A 14,546-nucleotide genomic window follows, 5' to 3' on the forward strand; every position below is an offset into this window, starting at 1 on the left:
CATGAATCATATAACTTTGGAAATTTGTTATTAGAATAAAATAAAGAAAAAAATAAAAAAGTTGAAATAATTAAGAATTTCAAGAAGTTATATGATATAAAATAAATACATATTTGATTCCATTCTATAATTGATTTTATTCTGCACTGGCAAAATTAATGAACCTGATAAGAAGGTTTGAAGGGAAAAACTCTTTTTGTCAAATTCTCTGAAAAGGATTAGATATCTAAAATATATAAATAATTAACAGCTATGTGAGACAAATAGCAATTCCCTAATAGATAAGTGGTGTGACCACGAAAATGTGGTTTTCAAGACTCTGAAATGCCAAAACTGTAAAGATAATTTTTGTGTCTTGATTTTTATCAAAAATAAGTGGTTACCATGGGAAAAATTCCCAAATATGAAAAATACCCAAGTCAGCTGGGTTTTATGGAGATTTTAATTAATACAAATGAAGGAATTAAAGGAAGGGAGGGAGACAGAGTAAGAGGAAATAGTAGGAAAAGGCTAGGGCCTAGGCCAAATGGCCTAGGCCTTTCTCTTTAAGAGAGAAAACTAAGTCGGTCTTTTATCCACTCACCACAAGATTTTGTCCAAGGAAGCTCTAGTGTTCAGAGAGACCCTCCAATTCAGCTTCCAAACTCAACTAAGTTCAGAGGCCCAGCTCCGAGCTCCTGACCTCCTTTTAAAGAGAATTTTCTCCTATGTCACCTCCCCTAAATTTTCACATCTACCAATCATAGTAGATGCTTTCCACAGGACTGACCATTCTTAATTCACATCTTCTTTTGTTATCACCTTCTCTGAGTAGACTAAAACATCACACCTCTTGCTAAGCTTGCCCTTTGTAAGTTGCTTGACCTTTTAGTGATTAATTTAACCTTTATAGGTTCTTAGCACCCTTTTGTATTAGATCTAAAAATAGACCACCTAGCTTAAGGTTTTGGCCTCACTATAAGTATGAGTTAGGACTTTTTCATTGTTCAGTAAGGAGTTTTACAACTTTATCTTCCCCTAAGGTATGCCTAAGTATGGGTGGAGTAATGTTAAATTCCCAATACATTCCTGATCAAGTACCTCCATTGTTTAAATGGGGAATAGTCTTAACCAAATGTTCCAAGGTAGAGTCTGAGTAGTTTTTAAGATTTACAGTGGTAAAAGGATATGAACAAACAATTCTTAAAAGAGCTTGTAAAGTATTAACAACCATATGAAAGAATGCTCCAAATCACTAATAATTAGATAAATAAAAATCAAAACAGTCTTGAGATTTCACCTCATATTCTGCAAATTGGCAAAGATTACAGTACATGGCAATAGTCAAAGTTGGAGAGTTTGGAGTAGGATAGACACGCTGTTGTTTCGCTGGTGGTGCTAGGAATTGGTACAACCATTTTGGAAAGTTATTTGGAATCTTCCAAATAAAATAACTAAAATGTCCATATCCTTTGATCCAAAGATTCCATTCCTGGACTTGTGCTTTAAGGAGGTCATTAATAAGAGGAAAGTCTTTATATATGCCAAAATATTTATATAACATTCTTTGTAATTACAAAAAAAATGAAAAGAAAAGAAATGCCTACTGATTGGGGAATGGCTAAACAAATTGTGGCACATGAATATAATGGAATATTACAATGCTTTAAGAAGGGTGAACGTGGGGCCAGTTCTGTGGCTCAGTGAATAGAGAACCAGGCCAAGAGGCAGAAAGTTCTGGGTCCAAATCTAGCTTCAGACACTTCCTAGGTGCATGATCCTTTGCAAGTTACTTAATCTCCATTTCCTAGCTCTTACCACTCTTCTGCCTTGGAACTAATACCTAGTATTTGCTCTAAGACAGAAGGTCAGAGTAAAAAAAAAAAAGGATTAATGTGACATATATGATCATGGAAAGATTCACATGAATTGACGCAATGAAATAAGCAGAGTGTCAAGAAAACAATATATACAGTAAGTACAACAATGTAAACTTACATTACAAAGAACAACCACACACACAAACATCAAAAGTCAATGTTGTAAAATTACTGGGAACATGTTGTTTTTATTATATTGGCTCAAGATTGCTCATGAACAATTAACATTTCTCTTTTGTGAATTTTAGATTTTACCCTTAACACCATGTGCTAGATCTGATTTTGTTTGTGTGAAAGTGTTTTGCCAATGTGTTCATATAGTTCCTGGGTTTGTTTTGGCAGATAGACTCTCAAGTATTTTATATTGTCTCTAGTCAGCTTAAATGGAATTTCTTTCTATTTCTTGCTGTTGGACTTTGTTGGCAATACATAGAAATCCTGATGACTTATGGGGATTCATTTTCTATTCTGTAACTTTGCTAAAGTTAATTATTTCAACTAGTTTTTCAGTTGATTCTTTAGGATTATTCCATCACAAAGAGTGATAGTTTTGTTTCCTCATTGCCTCTTATTCCTTCAATTTCTTTTTCTTCTCATTGCTGTAACTAATATTTCTAGTACAATATTTAATAATAGTGGTGATAATGGATAATCATATTTTACCCTAATCTTACTAGGAAGGTTTCTAGCTTATTCCCATTACAAATAATGCTTACCTATGGCTTAGGTAAATACTAGTTTTCATTTTAGGGAAAGCTCCATTTATTCCTTTGCTTTATAGTGTTTTTTGGTAGGAATGAGTATTATATTTTGTCAAAAAACTTTTCCTGCATGTATTGAGATAGTTATATAAATTTTGTTATTGGTATGACTAATTATGCTCACAGTTTTCCTAATATTGAACCAGTCCTGCATTCTTGGTATAAATCCCACTTGGTTATAGTGCATGATCTTTGTGATATATTGCTGTAATCTCCTTGTTAATATTTTTTTTTGTTTAAAAATCCTTACCTTCTGTCTTGGAATCAACACTGTGTATTGGTTCTAAGGTAGAAGAGTGGTAAGGGCTAGGCAATGGGAGTTAAGTGACTTGCCCAGGGTCACATAGCTAAATCATGTCTGAGTCCAGATTTGAACCCAGGACCTCCCATCTCTAAACCTGGCTCTCAATCCACTAAACCATCCAGCTGCCCTCTCCTTGCTAATATTTTATTAAAATTTTTTCATCAATATTCATTAGGGAAATTGGTCTGTAGTTTTCTTCCTGTTTTTGCTCTTCCTGGTTTAAGCATCAGCACCATATTTGAGTCATAAAAGAAATTTGGCAGGATTCCTTCTTTACCTATTTTTCCAAATAGTTCATATAGTAGTGGAATTATTTTTTAAATATTTGGTAGGATTTACTTGTGAATCCATCTGTTCTCAGAGATTTTTTTCTTAGGGAGCTCATTTATGGCTTTTTTCAATTTCTTTTATTAAATCAGAATTTTAAAGTCTTAGTTTTTCTCAAGATTGCATACATTTTCCTCCTGTTTCTGCCCACTTCACTCTGAATCAGGTTATATAAATGTTCCCACTTTTCTCTGAGACCATCTTTTTCATCATTATTAAGGCATAATGATATCCCATTAATTACATTCATCTACTGTAATTTATTAAGCTATTCCTAATGGCACTGTTTTCTGTTTCATGTTTAAACTTCCTGGCCTGGTTTTGGAAACCTTTTACTTGGTGGTTTTGTATCCCTTATCTCAATTGATATTTATTAATTGCTGCTATGTTCTAAGCACTGTGCTAAGTTTTGAAGAATAAAAATAAAAGAGGTAGAACAGTCCCTTCTCTTGAGAAACTTACAATCTAATGGGGTGGTTACAACATACAAACATGTACAAACAAATCATTTACAAGATAAATAGAAAATAATTGGCATTGGAATTAAATAAAAGCCTTGGAATTAAGAGGGTTTTGGAAGCTTTCCTGAAGAAGCTGGGATTTTAGTTGAGAGTTAAAGGAAGCCAGGGAGGTCAGAAGTTAAAATGAAAGAGGGAGAGCATTCCAGGTATGGAGAGTAACCAGAGAGAATGCCCAGAGCTGAGAAGTGGACTGTCTTGTTCCAGAAACAGCTAGGAGGTCAGTGTAGACTCAAGAGTTTATACCAAGGAGTAAGGTGTAAAAGAAGATTGGAAAGGTAGGAAGGAGCTGGGTTATGAAGGGCTTTGAATGCCAAATAGGGGATTTGGTATTTGATCCTACAGGCAATAGGAACTGTACTGGGTAGGGTTGTTATATATAGTTGGACTTGTATGTTAGGAAAATAATTTTGATGATTGAATGAAAGTTGAATTGGAGTAGGGAGAGATTTTGCAACAATCCTGGTGTGGGGTAATAAGGCCCTACTCTATGGTAGTGGCAGTGGCAGAGGAGATAAGGGGGAGTATTGGAGAGATATTGTAAAGGTGAAATCAAAAGGTCTGAGAGTCTGGTATGATGGTATTACCCTCTACAGTAAAAGGGAAGGTAGGAGGAGGTTAAGAGGGTTTAGAGAGAAAGTTAATGTTTGGTTTTGGACATGTGGACTTTAAAATGACTACTGGATTTCCTGTTCAATATGTGTAACAGGCAGTGGGAGATGGGAGACTGGAGATCAGCAGAATAGTTAAGGAGGATAGGTAGATTTGAGAATCAGCAGAGAGTAAGTAATTAAATCCATGGAAGCTGGGTAGCATAGAGGGAGAAAAAAAGGGCCCAGGACAGGGCCCCATGGGATAACTAAGGATAAGGGGGAGGGGGGTAATCTGGAGGAGGATCCTGAAAAGGGAACTGAGAAGGACCATACAGGTAGGAGGAGAACCAGGAAGAGAGTAGTATCACAAAAACATAGAGAGGAGAGAGTATTAAAAGGGAGACAATGATCAATAATATCAAAGGCTGCAGAGAGGTAAAAAAGAATGAAGACTGAGAAAAGTTCATTGGATTTGGCAAGCTGCTCCTCTCCTGTTTCCTTGTTCCACTCTCCTGTTTTGTTCTACACCAGCTTCTTAGCCCTTAACTACTCTTTTTCCTTCCTCCTACCACTTTTGAAAATTTGATTTATGGTCTCTAGGTTATCATGTAAACTCCTTGGGATCAAAGACTATGCTATCCTTGCTTCCTAGGAGAGTTAATGGCATGAGTGTTCCAGTGGTGATGTTAGTGATTTTGTAATTGACACACCTTGAATGAAGAACTGGAATACTGTGGTTTGCCTCTTTCTCCCCCTACTGTCTCAGTTTAGTCCCAGAACATATTTAGCTTTGGAGCCTCTTTGGCTGCAAATCCATGTATCCTACCATTTTTTTTTTAGCATTATCACATTTGAGAAAATACCTATTATCATCCCCATTTACCAAAACAAACAAACAAAAACAGTTCCGATAATTACACCTTTAATAAATGTGAAGCAGAATCTGAACTTTCTTCATTCCAAATCTAAATTTAATGTTCCTTTCTCTGTCACGCAGTATTTATTAATGCCTGATAAAGCCATGGAAGTCCCTGCTAGTAAGTCTGCAGTCAGCATAGCATGATGCCTCAAAGAGAAACCTTTGGGAGTAATCTTTAGGACCTAGACTGGTTCTAATACCCTAAAAACTCACATTTCTATATGTAAGGGTTAAATTTAATGGTTGGACAATAATTTTATGAAATTATGTGGTTGCCAATATTTATTATATCTTGAGTCAGAAATTTTATTTATAAATAGAGAGGGAATAATAAAGAAGAGAAATGTGATGGAGATAGCATCTAAAAGCTCTCAACCAGGAAGGCTGGTTGAGACGGCCTCCTCCAAGATGGTAGCTACTTCACTCACCCAACAAAGTAGTCTAGGAGTCAGGGTCTAAGTTGAAGCTGAGTTCCAAGCCCACGATCAAAGCTGTAGTCTCCAGCAAGCTCCCTTGAAGACTCTCCCAGTTAGAAGACTATCTTCAGAAGACAATTTCTTCAGACAATCTTCTCCAAGACCATCTCCCCAGACCCAGTTGAGGGCTTGCTTTTATGTTGACTCCTTGTCTCTGCCCCTCTTCACAGGGGCCAATCATAGTTTCTAAAATTGTCTAGCATTGCCCAGGGGGTTCACAGTTTCTGAGGGTGTGAACTCTTACAAGTTACTGAGTGATTGAGTTTCTGAGGATGTGAATTCTTAAAAGAACAAGTTTCAGGGTTTTAAAAAGAGGTGGAGTTCTTCCAAGTATCTTGCTGGCTTCTCACTTAGCACTAAGTAAGGTGTGAATTCACTAAGTGAGCTCCTCCATCTAGTTCAAGTTTGTGTTGATTCAATCAAAAGGTAGACAAAGGAGAGTTAATCCTGTCTTCACAATCTAGTGAGGTACTTAAGTTATTGTTAAGCAAAGTGTTAGCTCCAACTAGGCAAAGAGAATAAAGGATTCCCTTCCACAAGTGTAAACTCAAAAGAGAATGAAGAATTCCCTTTTACAATAGCACTTGTCTCATGTAGATAGGTAGAGAGAATTATTATTCCCAATTTACAAACATGACATTTAGTAAAAATAAAAGATTTCCAAATATCTGGAAGAAAAGACCAGACTTAAACAGAAAGTTTGAGGTCCAAATATAAAATCCAAGAGAAGCATTAACAGTTAAATAAGAAAAAGAAAAAAATTAAGGGCTTCAATAAGGTCAAATGGCTTATATTCCTATATTAAATTATGATATCTATAACTCTTAAAAATTATCATTATCATAGTAGGTAGAAGAAATTTACATAGATGGTGTGGTAGAAAGCTATTTAGGATATGTCAAAAAATAAAACTAGGGGTGAAAAAGAGGATAGTACTAAGAGAAATGGGAAAAGAGAAGTAAAATGGGGTAAAATATATCACATGAAGTGATGGTGTGTGTGTAGACCAATTTACCAACATGAAAACAAGTTCAGGAATTTCTAGATCTAGAATCAGTGGACTTAGGGTCATATGTCGGCCGTGCTGCTTACTAATGTTGGAGAGTATATATCTTTCAGTTTCCTCATTGGTAAAATATTGTGGTTGGACTAGATGACCTCAGAGATCCCTTCCAGCTCAACATCTATGATCTTATACCTTATCTTGGGTCTTACAAAGAGTAAGTGCTAGATTTGGGATTTTCTTATTTATTAACACTCCTCTAAAATATGCTATCTTCTTTATGCATGTTAGTAATTTCTTATGACTATTCCTTCTCTATTTGTCTGTTGCCCTCTCTAATTTTATCTGCTCATCCAAAGCTAAGCCATTCACTGGATTCTTCTGGAAACTGAGGGAAGGTCTTTCGTAACATTTAGGCTTCTCCTGAATGCTCTCTTTTCATTGACACCTTCAGACTTTTTCAGTCTCCTGTTAACAAAACTGCTTACTTCAATGGGAAGTCTTTTTTGCTCTCCTCCCCTCAGTGAGTACTTTCTATCTCCATTAGAATGTGAATTTCTTCAGGACAGGGACTGTTTTTGCCTTTCTGGGGTACACCCAAAACATAGTACAAAGTTTTTTTTTTTTTTTAAAACTCTTGCTTTCTGGCTTAGAATCAATACTGTGTATTGGTTCCAAGGCAGAAGAGTTGTAAGGGCTAGGTGATGGGGGTGGGGGGCAAGTGACTCACCCAGGGTCACACTAGTAGGAAATGAAGCTAAATTTGAATCTAGTCTCTAGGACTGGCTCTTAATCCAACTGAGACCCTCAGCTGCCCCTCAGAGTAAAATCTTAATTGTATTTGCTGACTTGGCTTAAAAGACAACTCAAGTTTTTCTTTCTCATAGAGGAGAACTTTTGACTACTTGTTTACACCATTTTCTTTCCCTTAATTCCTTTACCTTTATATGTAATACCATCCAAACAAGACTTGCTTTTTTCATAGTTGTAGCTTACCCATAAGTTATTTTGTTTCTACATGAAGGACATAAACACCCCAGGGCATTTGGGCCTCCCCTACCCCCAACAAAGTTTCCCACTTACTTATAAAAAGATATCTTTGAATGAAAAAACATTGTTAGACGCCTTGATAAGCACTGGGAATGCAAATACAAAGTAAAATCTGTCCACTGGTCTTTTGAATGTCTACTCTTCTCCTTACCCACACAGGCTCCACCCTAATAGAGATAATCTTCTCCAGGGAGGATTGTAAGTGTTGAATTTACTTTGCCTGTCTCCTGGCTTTCCTTATTTCATTCATTTCCACTCCACCACCAATGTGATTTTCCCAAAGCATAGGTAGATAGATGAGAGTCCTTTTATCCTTCTACTCAGTAAACTCCAGTGGCTCCCTACCATTTTTGTGATCAAATATAAACTCAGTTGGCATTTCAAATTCTATACATCCTTTTCAATCTTCTTACCCCTTTCCACCTCCTCTACTGTCCAACCATATCAGCCAATATGTTGTTCTGCACACATGGTATTTCTGCTTCTTTTGCCATGCCTTTATACAGGGTGTGTGTGTGTGTGTGTGTGTGTGTGTGTGTGTGTGTGTGGTCCTTAAAATTTGGAAGTCCCCAGTTTTCTTCAAGATTTAGTTCAATGGGGGCAGCTGGGTAGCTCAGTGGATTGAGAGCCAAGCCTAGAGATGGGAGGTCCTAGGTTCAAATCTGACCTTAGACACTTCCCAGCTGTGTGACCCTGGGCAAGTCACTTAACCCCCATTGCCTAGCCCTTACCACTCTTCTGCCTTAGAGCCAATACACAGTATTGACTCCAAGACAGAAGGTAAGGGTTTAAAAAAAAATTCAGTTCAAATGGTACTTTTATATTGAAGCCTTTCAATCCTTTAGTGCAGTGATAGTGAACCCATGGCATGCATGCCAAAAAGGACACACAGAGCTCTCTCTGTGGGCATGCCTACAGTCTCCCACCACAGTTCTTTACTAGAAATCTGGAGGGACTCTGGGCAGAGCGGTTCCCCTCTCCCTCTCTATGAGAACATTCCTTACTTCCCCCACTCCTCTGCCCAGCAGCCCAGTGGGACTCTTCCTCCTTCCCCTGTCTGGGGTGGGGGTTGGCTCACATGGTGAGGGGGCAGTGCAGATGGAGCCCTGTTGAGTCTGTGGTGAAGTTGATTCTGGTGGTGGGGTTGGAGAGGAGCTGGATTTGAGTGGAGTAGAGCTCACAGTGTGGCCCATAGCTGGAGGGGAGCAGAGTGTTGGGGCCACTCTCCTCTTCCTCTCCACATGCACCTCTCATCACCTGCCTCTCTGTTCAGCAGCCCAATGAGGGCGCTTCCTCCCTTGTCTAGGGTAAGTGGGGTGTGTGCCTCTGATCCAAAATGACCTGACATATATATCATACATATATATGCTGGGAGGGAGTATGGTGTGGTGGATAGAGTCGACCAAGAAGATCTGGGTTCAAGTTCTACCTCTAACATTTATTGACTGTGACTCTGGGCAAGTCATCTAACCTCTCAGTACTCTAGACAACTTACTAAAAAATAACAATTGAATTGATAAGAGGAACTTTTCTTGCCTGGGGATTATCTCTACCCATAAAACCACAAATCATTATATATGTAACTATTGTGAACTCCTTGAAGGGATGGGAGGAACCAGAGCTTAGCAGAATACCTAGTAAAGACCATTTGATGCTTATAGATAGGGATAATCCTTACTCTCAAGAAGCTTAAGTTCTTTTTGGTGAAAACAACTCAGATGGGAACATTAGGGAAGACAGTGTCCTGGGAATCTTAAAGATAGTGAGAAAATCCACAGGGCATACAACTATTCTAAGCCTTTTCCAAGAATAATAGGAATTGGGTAGTTCTTTTTTAAAGGCTATGCCAAGAACAAGAAATCTGTGGAAAGTTGTCAGGTAGGCTGTAAGCTCAGCAGGGTTGCTGGCAAAATAGCTTGGATGAAAAGTATGATCAGAGCAGCTAAATGGTCCAATGGATAGTATATTGGGTCTGGAGTCAGGAAGACCCAAGTTCAAATCCAGTCTTACTAGCTGTATGACCCTGGGCAAGTCATTTAGCTGTGCTTGTAAAATGAGTTGGAGACAGAAATGGCAAATAACTCCAATATGTTTGCCAAGAAAATCCTACATGGGGTTATGAAGTATTGGACATGACTAAACAAAGTATGATCTAGTTTGGTAGTTTTGGGGCTATCTATAGAAGACAAGTTGGATTTGTTTTCACTCTAATCAATTTAGGCAACTGAGAACTCTGGCCCAGGGTGTTATTTGAATTAACTCCCCCAAGGGCCTGGGGACATTTTTCTGGTAATCTCTTCATTAGTTCAAAATTCTTGGCTTCCCAGCTCCATTTTAATGTCCTACATTCTCAGGCTGGCTGTATCTGCTCCTCAGAGTGCTAGGCTACTCTGAGAAATTGTGGAATGTCTTTTACCTGTCATTGGCTTGAACCTCCACTGGTTGCATTCTCTGACTTGTTAGGGAGCCTGTGTCTAGAACCCTCAGTTTCACTTAGCCACTTAGGTTTTAACTAATGCTTTTATAAAAGTTTACTTTAAAGATTTAGCAAGAAGAAATGTACATTTCCCCCCTTTCAAACTCAAGAACATAATCTCTTCTGCACATGTCCAGATTTGGCTTGGTTGCTGGATGAGCCTTTGTTTCCTACTACTGGATTGGGTCCTAAAGATTACTCCCAAAGGTTTCTTTATGAGGCATTAATGCTATCTATGCTGGCTGCAAACTCCAATGGTGGAACCTTGAAATGGTGAGGGAGGCTCAAACTCACTTTATTACTCTGGAAGTGTCAATGCTGTGTTGGCTGCAAACCCAAATTTTGGAAAATTGAGATGTCAGAGAAGCCCTCTAGATCTTTTGAACTCACAAGGTTCAATTCCCTTCACAGATTAAAGAACTCCCCTAGGAGCACTGAAGCAGAGAGACCATAACTGAAACTGATAGGTCTTCTTGCACCCTTTTGAAACCAAATAAGAGCTTCTTCTTCAATACCTGGCTGGCCAACTGGAACCAGTTACATAATGTCAATGCATGCTTCTCAATCTGCCCTTCCCAGTCACTTACCTTTCATCATGATTCTCTCAGAACAAGCTTTCCAGGTTCTTCGTGTGGAGAGAAGCTGTCCCAGGTGCTCTGGGCATGTTCCAGATCGCTCTCCTTTCCCCTCCCCCAATTACATCTCTTTGGAGCTTATTTGTGGATTATTTTTTTTTCAAACAAAGGAAGATAGTGTGATATAGTTAAAAGTCAGGAAGACCTATATTCAAGTCCTACTACCTCTGACAAATATGGGCTCTGTGACCCTGGGCAAGTTATCTAATCGCTCAGATCTCTTAGCAATTGTTGACTATAAGTCCTAGGGAAGGGTAGAGGAACTTCTCACCTGGGAGATCCCTATACCCAGGAATATGTTGGTAAATGTTTAACAACTAGCTCTCTGAAAACATTTATCAATTTGAGTCTAGACAATCAACAAAATAATAAAACAAGCCCTAAACCACAGGAGTGGAGTAGAAGCTGGCTCCAGCACTCCACTACAATGATTACAAGTTTAATCATCTTTATGTTTCATACAAGAAGATAAGTTTTGGCTATTAAATTCTTGGATTTAGTGTTGAAAGGCACTCAGACCAATCTTTATATATTTATAAAGAAACTGATCCTTTGAAAGATTTCAGTGACTTGTCTAATGTCACAGAGATAAAAGCAGGGGTCCTATGGCTCCATCCAATGCCATTTTCATTGTACCAAACGGTGTTTGAAAGAAAATATAATTTTAGAGTAATAAATCTTATCTAAAATGACTTCAGGGGCAGTTGAAAGGCTCAATGGATTGAGAGCCAGGCCTAGAGACAAGAAGTCCTAGGTTCAAATCTGGCCTCAGACACTTCCTACCTATGTGACCCTGGGCAAGTCACTTGACCCCCATTGCCTAGCCCTTACAATTCTTTTACCTTAGCACAAATATACAGTATTGGTCCTAAGGCATAAGGTAAGGGTTTAAAAAAACATAAAAAATAAAATAACTTCAGATAAATGTCAGAAACATAACTGTGAAACACATGAATAGATAATTCTGAAATTTTAAATTTTGGAAACTTGAATTTTGATTAGCTTTGAAGATTTTTTTTTTTTGGTTATGGGCCTACGATTTCATTTGTATGGGTATCTTCTAGTCTGTAAACTCCTGTCATTGACAATTCATGTTTAGAATTTTTTAGTGTTGCCTCACTCACTGGGGTACTGAATTCAGGGATTTGCCAATCAGACCATAATATTGTCAAAGACAGTACTTGAACCCAAGTCTTCCTGTTTCTAAGGTTGGCTTTTAGCTAGTACAACAAGCTATTTCTTCAGATTGTTACTATCATCATTTATTATAGGTTGGAGCACAGATGAAGATCCCTAGTCCATGGTTTGACTATATCTTGTTGATGGCAAATTACAACTGGTGTGGCTGTTAGGAGAATTTTTATTCTACTCTACTACTCTGGCTTTCCCATTCAGAATAGAGCCTGTGGAGATTTAAGATTGAAAAAAAATTTTTTTTGTGAGCTGTGAAGAATGGTTAGATATGTCAAAGAGCATCAATAACTTATAAAACTCAGTGTACAAGTGAAGAGCAGCATGTGACACATACCTGCAGCAGCACAATTTTGCTTCTTGTCCTTTATTATTATACATTGTATTTATTGATAATATTTGTTATATGATATAATTAAATATTTATATTGATTATAATATTCTAAAATATAAAAATTTAACTTTGTATTTATATTTAACATTTAATTTATTTCCATTGTTCAATTAATTTTTTATTTCTACATATTTTGCTCTTTTCCCCTCTCCTCAAATGATTTTTTATTTCTTTTTCATCTTTGAATAACCTCTATGCCTAATACAGTTTTATGCATATAGTAGACATTTAAAAAAATGTTAAATTGAGGGGCAGTAGGAAGTGGATAGGACAACAGGCTTGGAGATGGGATCAAATTTGACCTCAGACACTTCCTAGCTATGTGACCCAAGACAAGTTACTCAACTCCAATGCCTAGCCCTTACTTTCTGCCTTAGAATTGATTCTATCACAAGATAAAGGTTTTAAAAAAGAAAAAATGTAATTAAATTAGAAAAATGTATTACTGAAACATGTACAAAATATCAGTGTTCTAGCTTTTGATAGAAACCAGTTGGTTTACATTTAACCTAAAAACCCCCCACAAAAAATGAAACCTCTACATTGCTTTTCACTTATATGTAGGCCCGTAATAAACAAACAAAAAACAAAAATATTTAGAGACTAAAACCCAACCTATCTTGTTAGATAATTTCTATCTACAAATGGGCTGGTTTCCAACTATAATATCATTCTTCCTGATGGGAAATGGGAATAATCAAAAAAGTAATGACAATACATATATATTTATCCAACTGTATATTATTTTAGAATTTTTATCATAAAAGACGAATCTGTAAAGATCTATTTAGAAAATGTTTTTTGCAGCTAAAAATGCTCCAATACAAATGAATGAATGGGTACAGCAGAGATATCCCCTTTTAACCCTTTAGATTCCATACTGAGGTTTGCTTTGAAAAACAAATTCAGTTAATATTTCCAGAAATGGAAGTTCAGAATGCATCAAGTTGATTCCTACTATCCTAACAAAACCCCCAGAGAGCAATTTTGAGATTTATTTGGTCTCAATAATAACTAGACCCATATTCTCAAACTGAATGCTAAGGATGGAGCTTGATACTTGCCAGTCACTGTGCTAGATGCTGAGGATCTATGGATGAAATAAGTTATAAAGCCCTTGAAGAGCTAACAATCTAGTAGGGAAACAAATAACTAGATATCAATAATCAATATATGATAAACATATGAGAGGTCAGAGAAGAATTAAAGATTTGGAAAAGAATCAGTATAAGGGACAAGGGAGTTTGTTTTTTTGGAGGGGGTACCATACCTTGGATTTTTTGACAAGTAAAGATGTGGAGGGAATTGCTTCCTATAAGACAGGGCTTTAAAGGCATAATGTTTAGATGAGGTGGATGGAAAATGGTGAATAGTTTATAGTATAAGTTCATGTTGGTGAACCTATGGCATGTGTGCCAGAGGGGGCTGCTCCCTTCCCACTTTCCACAGGGTCCTAAGGACATTTCTCCCATCATCCACTTCTCTGCCTAGCAGCTCAATGGGAGTGGTTCCTTCCTCCCCTGTATGGGGTAAGGCAGGGGGCTCAGGTGCTGTGTGAGGGTTGTAGTTTGGGCACTTGGTCTCTAAAAGGTTCACTATCACTGGTATAGGTAGAGCAGAGGCATTAGAAATAAAGTTGGGGAGGTACATGTTGGAATCTCAGCTTTAACATATTGGTGTTTAGGGGGATATAAAGGGTTACAATGGGGCTTCAGAATTGGCTGATTAAAACCCCTTTGAAAAATAAGCCTTTAAAGTGCTACATTAAACGGTACTATGATAATTATTCTTCTTGGTTCATCTCTTCCTCATATAAATACAACAAACATCAAGTATCTAATACATAAGGCACTATGCTAGCTTCCTGAGGATAACATATATTAAAATCTGTGAATTTAAAGCATCTACATCCTACTTGTGGGATATAATATGAATACAAATAAATATAGGAATGAAAATTGAGGAAGAACGCATTGATCATTTTTAAAATTAATTTTTAAAAAATTTCATTTTCAGTTGATTCCCTTCCTCTATCATCCA

General features: G+C 37.3%; 1 long non-coding RNA gene across 2 annotated transcripts in view; it reads right to left on the reverse strand.

Annotated features, from left to right (window-relative positions):
• The window catches only part of LOC103103201 (uncharacterized), a 34,692-nt gene that overhangs the window by 18,136 nt on the left and 2,010 nt on the right, over positions 1-14,546 (reverse strand). Inside the window, exon 1 of one of the 2 annotated variants that reach the window (XR_465940.3) lies at positions 10,874-13,316. The exons of the other annotated variant lie outside the window; for it this stretch is intronic. This is a non-coding gene — a long non-coding RNA (uncharacterized LOC103103201). Of the gene's footprint in view, positions 1-10,873; positions 13,317-14,546 lie in introns of those variants that run through there. 2 annotated transcript variants of the gene reach the window in all.

Source organism: Monodelphis domestica, chromosome 3 (genome assembly GCF_027887165.1).
Source record: "Monodelphis domestica isolate mMonDom1 chromosome 3, mMonDom1.pri, whole genome shotgun sequence".
NCBI lineage: Eukaryota > Metazoa > Chordata > Mammalia > Didelphimorphia > Didelphidae > Monodelphis > Monodelphis domestica.